The following is a 7,700-nucleotide window of genomic DNA, read 5'->3' as shown; positions in this document are numbered from 1 at the left end:
CTTGGAGAGGCGAAGCCTCTTACGCGCATTCGGGAAGAAGGGCAATGAAATGGACCAAAAATTACCTTTGTCTCATTTTTAAAAAGCCCTTTTTTATGGGTGGGGAGGCCTCCCTCGAATCCGCCCTTGTGTGAGCCTCAATCAAATAAGCCAAACATAACACTTCCACCCGTCTATAGATGGCGTTGTTTTTACCCCACTCGTTTATGATCCAACAGTTAAAGCCTTTTGATTGTTAAAGTTTTTACAAAGGGACGTAGTCATCATGTCGGTCTTAGTGATATCTTCTTAGAATATTGGTCAATCCCTTGCACTGCTCTATCTGTGTAAATAGTTTAATTGTTCAAGGCAGGTGTCATAGACATAAGCAATTAACAAAATGGTTTTATTTATGAAAGAAACTGTAACATTTTGTTAAAAGAAACAGAAAATTTAATACGATGAAAAATGACATCGATTAGGCAAGACACGATATAAAATTAGTTGATATTATACATAATCTTACATAATACATTTGTATTTTAATGTATTGAATTGGTATTAAACCTCTTCTAAGAATAAACTCAGTTTTCCAGTGACATTGCTTCCAACAAGTGTTGAACAGATACACTACAGAAAATAAGAAAAACAGACTCCCCAAATCACAAATCCGGTTGAGATCTTTTCCTTGATTTTGCCAGGACAAACATTTGTTGCCTCGGATAAAACGTTGTGGCCCCGTTGGTTAAAATGTCAAATTTCATTTCCATCAGAAGTACATAAGAGAACTAACTGCGATTGGCGCAGTAGTGCCTGGGGCATGCAACAAAATATTCTCGACCCCAAATAAAAGATTTTATTTGGGCGAGTATTACGCGCATATCAAAACACTCCATCTACGATAATTGGGAGTTCCTGCCCCCCCCCCCCCCAACACACCCAGACACACACACATACTAATGTAAGCCAACGAGGCCAGCCACGCCAACCGGCGATCGAAGATCCGCCCCTGTTCGTAGGAGCCTCTCAAAAATCCTGCTCAATTCAGAATAAAATACCGAATCATTTGTATATGGCAATTCTGTGATCATTCATCATGCACGCAGTGTTACTACGGGTTAAGTAACAATGGAACCCAGTCAGACAAGGGGGGGGGCAGAGGACCAACAAGCGAGAGACCAAGCTCAAGTGTTCCCCTCCACACAGTGCTTGCACGGGGTGGCACGCGAGCAGCTGCAAGCCTTGTTTTGTGTTCTTCGAAGGACAACTTGCCGGTTTTTTTGTACCGACCGACTGACTCGCTATCAATGTCGTCGCAGCCCGGTGGTGGACACACTCATCATCGCTGTGTTTTCATTACAAAACTCTTGTCCGACTAGCAGCATCTTTTGCGGTCAGCAGAACAGACACGGTGTTTATGGTATTCTTGTCATGCAATGGAGGTCTTAGTAATTTTTCTGCCTTTATGACTACTTGTAACTGTTAAACATCTTGATTTCTATATTTTGGAGTTTTAAAAAATAAACCCACAATTTTAATCTCTTGCCCAGTTTACTTTTAAAAGGACACTCTCTAAACTAACTGACCAAAGAATGCACATCCACCAACTTCTGATTCTTTCCTTTCATAGTAAACCCTCTGCTTCCTATTTGTTTCTTTCTTTTTTTTAAACAAAACTTCCTTTTTTTCATAAAATTCCGCAAAGAATTAATTGTAGCATTTCGTGATAGATTTGTAAATATTTCACATGAGTGACATTTTATGTTGTCATGGAAGTGACATGGTACATGTCCAGACAAGCTCGACGCGATACGACAAGTGATTTGTCATGTGATCACAGCTCATCAGGAACGCCCCCTCGTAATGGTGGAAGGAATGTATAAACAAAATTTCCGCCATGACAGGGCGCCCTCGTGAGCATCCCATCATTTTATGATGAAATTAGTCCCTGCCCTCTTGTACACGAATCATGGCTTGTATGATTCAAAATTACTTTTCTGTCAAAGGTTTATTGTAAATCCCCTATAATGTCGCTTTGAATCTGTAAGAGAGAAAAAACACGTTTCTCTCTCGTTCGCTCAAGTGTTTTCTTAGTATGGTTTATGCCAAAGCGTTTAAATGATAATTATGTAAATAATCGGCAAGCCTGCTATGGTTTTTTTCCATGACAAATCGCCTGTAATGTGACTATTATGTTTGCCAGAAATCGTACTCCTTGAAGCCAGTTTGTTTGTCTGAAGCGAGACTTGTTGTCTCCATGAAATGGACAGACGCACAGGGCGTATTATAATTTTTTTTGAAAATGAAAGTAGGCACTAGTTATTGTGGAGGTGTTACACACAGTTGTTCTCTCTATGCAAGCGAGCGGTGTTTTTTCTTTTGTTGCCCCGGGCGGTCTACCATCATCCCATATCTGTCCATAATTGATGATTTATCCTTGTTTTGATTTATTGGAACAGACAAAGCCAGACGAGCAGCTGAGAGCAACTCACTGAAGGAAATAGGTAAAGCAGACACTGCTAATTGTTTCACCCTTTTGTACGATTTTTTATCCATAAATTAGCTGGCGGATCTGCCTGTTGTTCCGTCACTCTTCAATTTTTGCTGAATCAATCCCGTGTTCCTTGTATCGTACATGGTACATGGCAACCGTTGAAGCGACTGGCAGTGAAATGGAACTTTGATATATTGCATGGAAGCCAACTATTCCTGGTCGACTTAGTGACAAAAGATTTCTGTACTTGGTGCGGTGTGCTGCAAACACAAATATCGACCAGAGCTAGTTGCGCAGACCGCGTGGTTCCCACACGGCGGTAAAAAGACTCTCACAAAAAAACATCGTTCTTATATTTCATGCAATTAGTGCGGCTTCTACTCCCCTGCATTTCTCTTTTGGTTCCGATCTCTTTATATTCTCTTCAAGGTTGACTGTTTGTCCGTCTCTCTACCTCGTGACAGCGTGAAGAGGGCTTGACTGCCCTTACTTATCTTTCGACCGAAAAAAGTAGGGAGAAATTTTCAGGATTTTTATGAAATCTGAATGATGAAAATGCACGGAAAGGCTACTTGTAGAACGTTCATGGCTCTTCTTCCGGCGAAACTGTTGAAGCTTTATTAAATATCAACCCTCACAAAAACTGTTAAAATTCACTCCAAAACTCTCCTACTGAATAAATATAAGCCATACCATACTTTTTAATATTTCACTTATTACAAATCATGACAGGGTTATTGTTGACAATAAGCTTTTTAGATTTCATACCCTATACCTTTCCTCATACTTAATAAAAATCCACCCACCATGCGCGCTGTCACAGTACTGGTTATGAAACCCCACTACATCGATATATTGATCGGAAGGATCGATATTCAACTCTCAATCAAATCTCATATGTTGCTGGAGTGGGTATTATTATTAATTGAAAAATAGCGCTGCGATTCTGCAAACATCGCGCGTGTGTGTATTGGCGGCGTTGTTTCGTTAGACCTGCTGCTCGTCAACATGAGCTTGGAGACTTGCAAGAACATGGTTTTTCATTCATGTTTCACACTTCATTTTTCGTTTTTTACATAAAACGGTTGCCTTCCCGATAATCATCTCTTGTCACTAATATCTTCACATTAGTGTTGTGATGTTCGAGTCTCACACGCGTATTTTATAGTAGCATATCAAGATTTGGAGTCGAGGGATAAATAGTCCCCTCCCTAAACTGAAGGTGTTAGTATACTGTTTCTAAGGTGTTGCCGCAGGCTCTTGGAATTGGTTTTCTTAAGTTAATTTCATTTCATGCTTTGGGATTTTCAGTGGACACCTTCATCTGTGTTTCTTGTGCGTCTTATGCAAGGGAACGTTTGGCTTGCTTTTATGTCATAGTTTCTTACCTTTTACCCTATATTTTTACACTCCAGTAATGAATATCCTACTAACTCGTCGTCAATCTGTATAATGTCTAATCATTGCTTTGTCAGCTTCAGCGAATTAATTATCAAGGTGGTTTCTAAATTAATACTTTATCAAACAGAAAACTTTAGAGAACCTCGTGCGAATTTTGCCTTGCTTGGCCACCTGTGGTCATATACTTCATGGCGTAATGTATTTGTCTTACTCCATCTGATGTTGATAAGAGAGCCAAAGAACTCAATAGTTCGAGCAAGGGGAACGAAATATGATTAATTCATGGCGGGTATATGTATGCATGAGCCTTGATTGTGCGGCCTGTAGTTGTCCGGTGCGTGTCTACATCACTATAGATACGCAGTGATGGTTGGGGATTACTGATTCATGAAACAAAAGTTGCAATCAGTTTGGTAAAAGTTTATAATAAAAGGAAGGTATAAAGTAAAAACTCGGTTTAAATAATTCATGGTAAAAAAAAATCAAATCTATGTTGCGAAATGCATTTGAGATGGTATGCGTTTAATACACTCGACGCTTCTACATTAATTTCAAAGAACCATTTGCTTCATTTTATTTGTTGATAAGCTACATTTTTATATATATTAACTTTTAAAATGTCATCCGTTTGTTCATCCGGTTTCAATTGTTCCTTTTACAAATTTTCTTGTTTCTTGATGTTTATTTCTTATTTTGCAATTATTAATTTGCCATATGAACTTCGTTCAATTGGTATGTCTATGTGCATTAATTCAAATGGCTGTTTTCACATGAGAGAGTTTAAGACGTGTACGCTGTATTCTGTTGTCAGTATGTCTCGCTTTCCAATTCCGTTACAGTTGAGTTTCTCATTCTATTGTGTCAATTATTACATTATGCCTTATCTCTGATGTAACAATAACTGAACGTCAAAAGTAACTCATTTATATTCGGCCCAAACCTTGGCTCCGCCATTTTGAAATTACATAGAATGTTTGCACGTGTAAACTCGTCTCAGTTACAAATCGCAGACAACAATGTTGGCCATGGTAACTGCCTTGGTGCGTCGAAAGCTAACACAAATTGGACACGATCTCCCGCGTTTTCGGACTATACAACACGTGGCCCGACGAATGCTACACACAACTCACACGCATAAACTGATCTTACATAATTGTGCAGACGCCTAGAACTAGCCAGGCCCTTCGATTTCTATTAGCGAAATGAGAAGAGGCAGTTTTGAACTTGCGGCAAGTAGACAAATTTAATTAGTAGACTTGTCAGAGATTCCATTTGAATAGCGCCACTGTCGAGAGTATTACACCTCCAAACGTGCCACGGCGCTGCTAGGCTTGATTTCAGCACACCCAAGTTGCTTCATGATGCAACACGAGACAATTGAAACCTGCTCATTAAATGACTCACTCCGTTGAGTAAAAATGTTCAGAAGTAACATCTACATCCATGCTGATATATCCTACTTCATGCATGTCTCTGCCCTTCACATCTAACACTATACACATACCCTTTTGAAATCCAACAATTCTCGGTGATTTCGCACATGTTCATTTTAACAGAAGGCAAACTGAACTCCAAGTAAGTATGATCATTCCACCTTATAACCATAGCACATGACCTAGAGGATGTATTGAGGAAAATCAGTGTTGTGTGGTATTGACATTTACTGCCTGTAGCACGGCAGCGCAGTCCACGACACGAAGACGCTTGTAATTAGACTCGAGAAATACAGCACTTGCAATCGGGAAAAAGAAACCACGGTATACTACAAAAAGAAAATCGAACTTCAGCAACCAGATCATTGTTTGGGACATAAATTTCGCATGAATTCCTTGGAGGAAATTGGAGTCAACGAGCCCCCATCACTACCAAAGTCCTAATTTCCTCCCGTCGATTCGTGACAGCGAACCTGTGACGAGACACGCGAACAATGCACACCGTCGGCCCTGGCTAGATTCGTACACAACCTATTCCTCCACGGTAATTGATTCTGAGAAAGAGTGGAGGTTTTTTTTTACTTCCTCGAGGAAATGAAAACCTTGAAGATTCTCCCTTTGGATTATGATATAAGAAGTCTCCTTTTCAGTGGCAATCGTGGTTTACTTAACCTTGGTGTTTTTTTTCAGTGATTTAAGCCCCCAACTCATAAATTTTGAGCCATTTTGAACTTTCTATAACATGTTTTCCTTCTTTTCAGCAAAGGTGCGTAGGCCTTTTCAATTTCTTGTCTGTTTTAATTATCCCATTTACACCTTTGTAATTATCACAACGCCTAGTCTTCCAAGCTTAAAAAATAATTGAATTTGAAATTTGACATGTCTCGTCTATTTCTGTTTTATCTCTAAAACGTCTCTTGTCATTCTTTGAATTTCCTTGCAATTCACCCATGCAGGGATTCCTTTGTGTTTTGATAATTCCCATTATGGTTTGTCCTATCTGCCGTACAGGCCGACATTACACGCCGTTGCTTTACAGAGTAGTGTGCCTTCTTATTATGCAGTCTCCGTTGTTATTTATTTCTGCTTTTACCATTTCATTCATTACCTCATCAATTATTCATATACCGTGTATAGGCCAGATCATAATTAAGTCATTACAATAAGTTCAACAGGCTGGTCTTCGCTCGCCTTGTTTTACGCTTGAATTAAGCGTCTTTTCATCCACAGCTGTTTCGGCGTCCACACTCATTGAGAGTGGTTGACTTGAAAGAAAGAATCGAATGCAAACCTCGAGAAAGTTCACGTTAACGAGGTAGGATGACTTTGAAGTTACTGCGACTTGTCGAAGAAAAAGGTCCATCGAGCAACAAAACTTAGTAATCATGTAATGAAGATGTTCTGATCTCAGTATAGTTGAACATGTAAACCAAAGTTGTTTCACTTTCTGTGAAGCAATTACTTTACATCATTAGACTTTCTTGAGTTTTGTAAATTTGAACGACGCACCTTACAGTTTCAATACATTAATTTCCATTCTCAAGACAAGGTACAAAAGTACAGTATTACATATAACAACATTATGATGGTTGAAATGGAGGCACATCCCAAAAAGCAGAGCTTGTGGCAGGTGTGCCATGACAGACAAATACAAGGAAATACAAGAACATAGAAAGTAATACATCAGTAACAGTTACATGAAAAACAGTCCAAGGTCAAGTGCAAAAAACAGTGAAAAAAAACCTACGGTTGATAAATCATAATTGATCAAATTTATTATGATGGTTAAAAACAATATGATATTGAATAGCAGATCTACAAGCAGAAAACCAGTTTAAAGAATCTTAAGCTTAGATTGGAAAAGCCTCCGACTGGATGAGTTCCTTATCGTGATAAGTAAACTATTCCAAAGATGTGGCCCAGAATATCGTACAGTATGTTATGTTTAGATGCAGTAATCCTACACTTGGGTAAATGCAAAAGAGAGGAAGACCTCGCATTATATCTGTGTACATTTCAATTACCTTGAAACATGTTGGCAAAGTGAGAGGGAAGTTGTTTAGCCATTTGCATGTAAACAAGTACAATTTGTCCTAAAGTGACTTTTGGAAAGGATACGGAGAGCTTTCTTCTGCAATGTTATCAATTTACTCAAGTTACTAGGATACAGATTTCCCCACACAATATTACAATATGAAATGTAAGGTAATACTAGTTAGAAGTAAAGAGTTCGCAAAATAGTACATGCCTTGGGAAAAGAGGTTTGAGTCTAATCGATTTAGCAAGTTCGTTACAGATTCCATTTATATGGGGCTTCTACATTAGCTTACTATCGATAATAACTACAAGAAATTTAGTGGTATTAACAAGTTGTATGAATTCATTATCAATAA

This window comes from Acanthaster planci, linkage group LG11 (genome assembly GCF_054643075.1).
Source record: "Acanthaster planci isolate LZ-2023a linkage group LG11, COTS_SCS, whole genome shotgun sequence".
Taxonomy (NCBI): domain Eukaryota; kingdom Metazoa; phylum Echinodermata; class Asteroidea; order Valvatida; family Acanthasteridae; genus Acanthaster; species Acanthaster planci.
Note: the sequence above shows the minus strand (reverse complement) of the source record.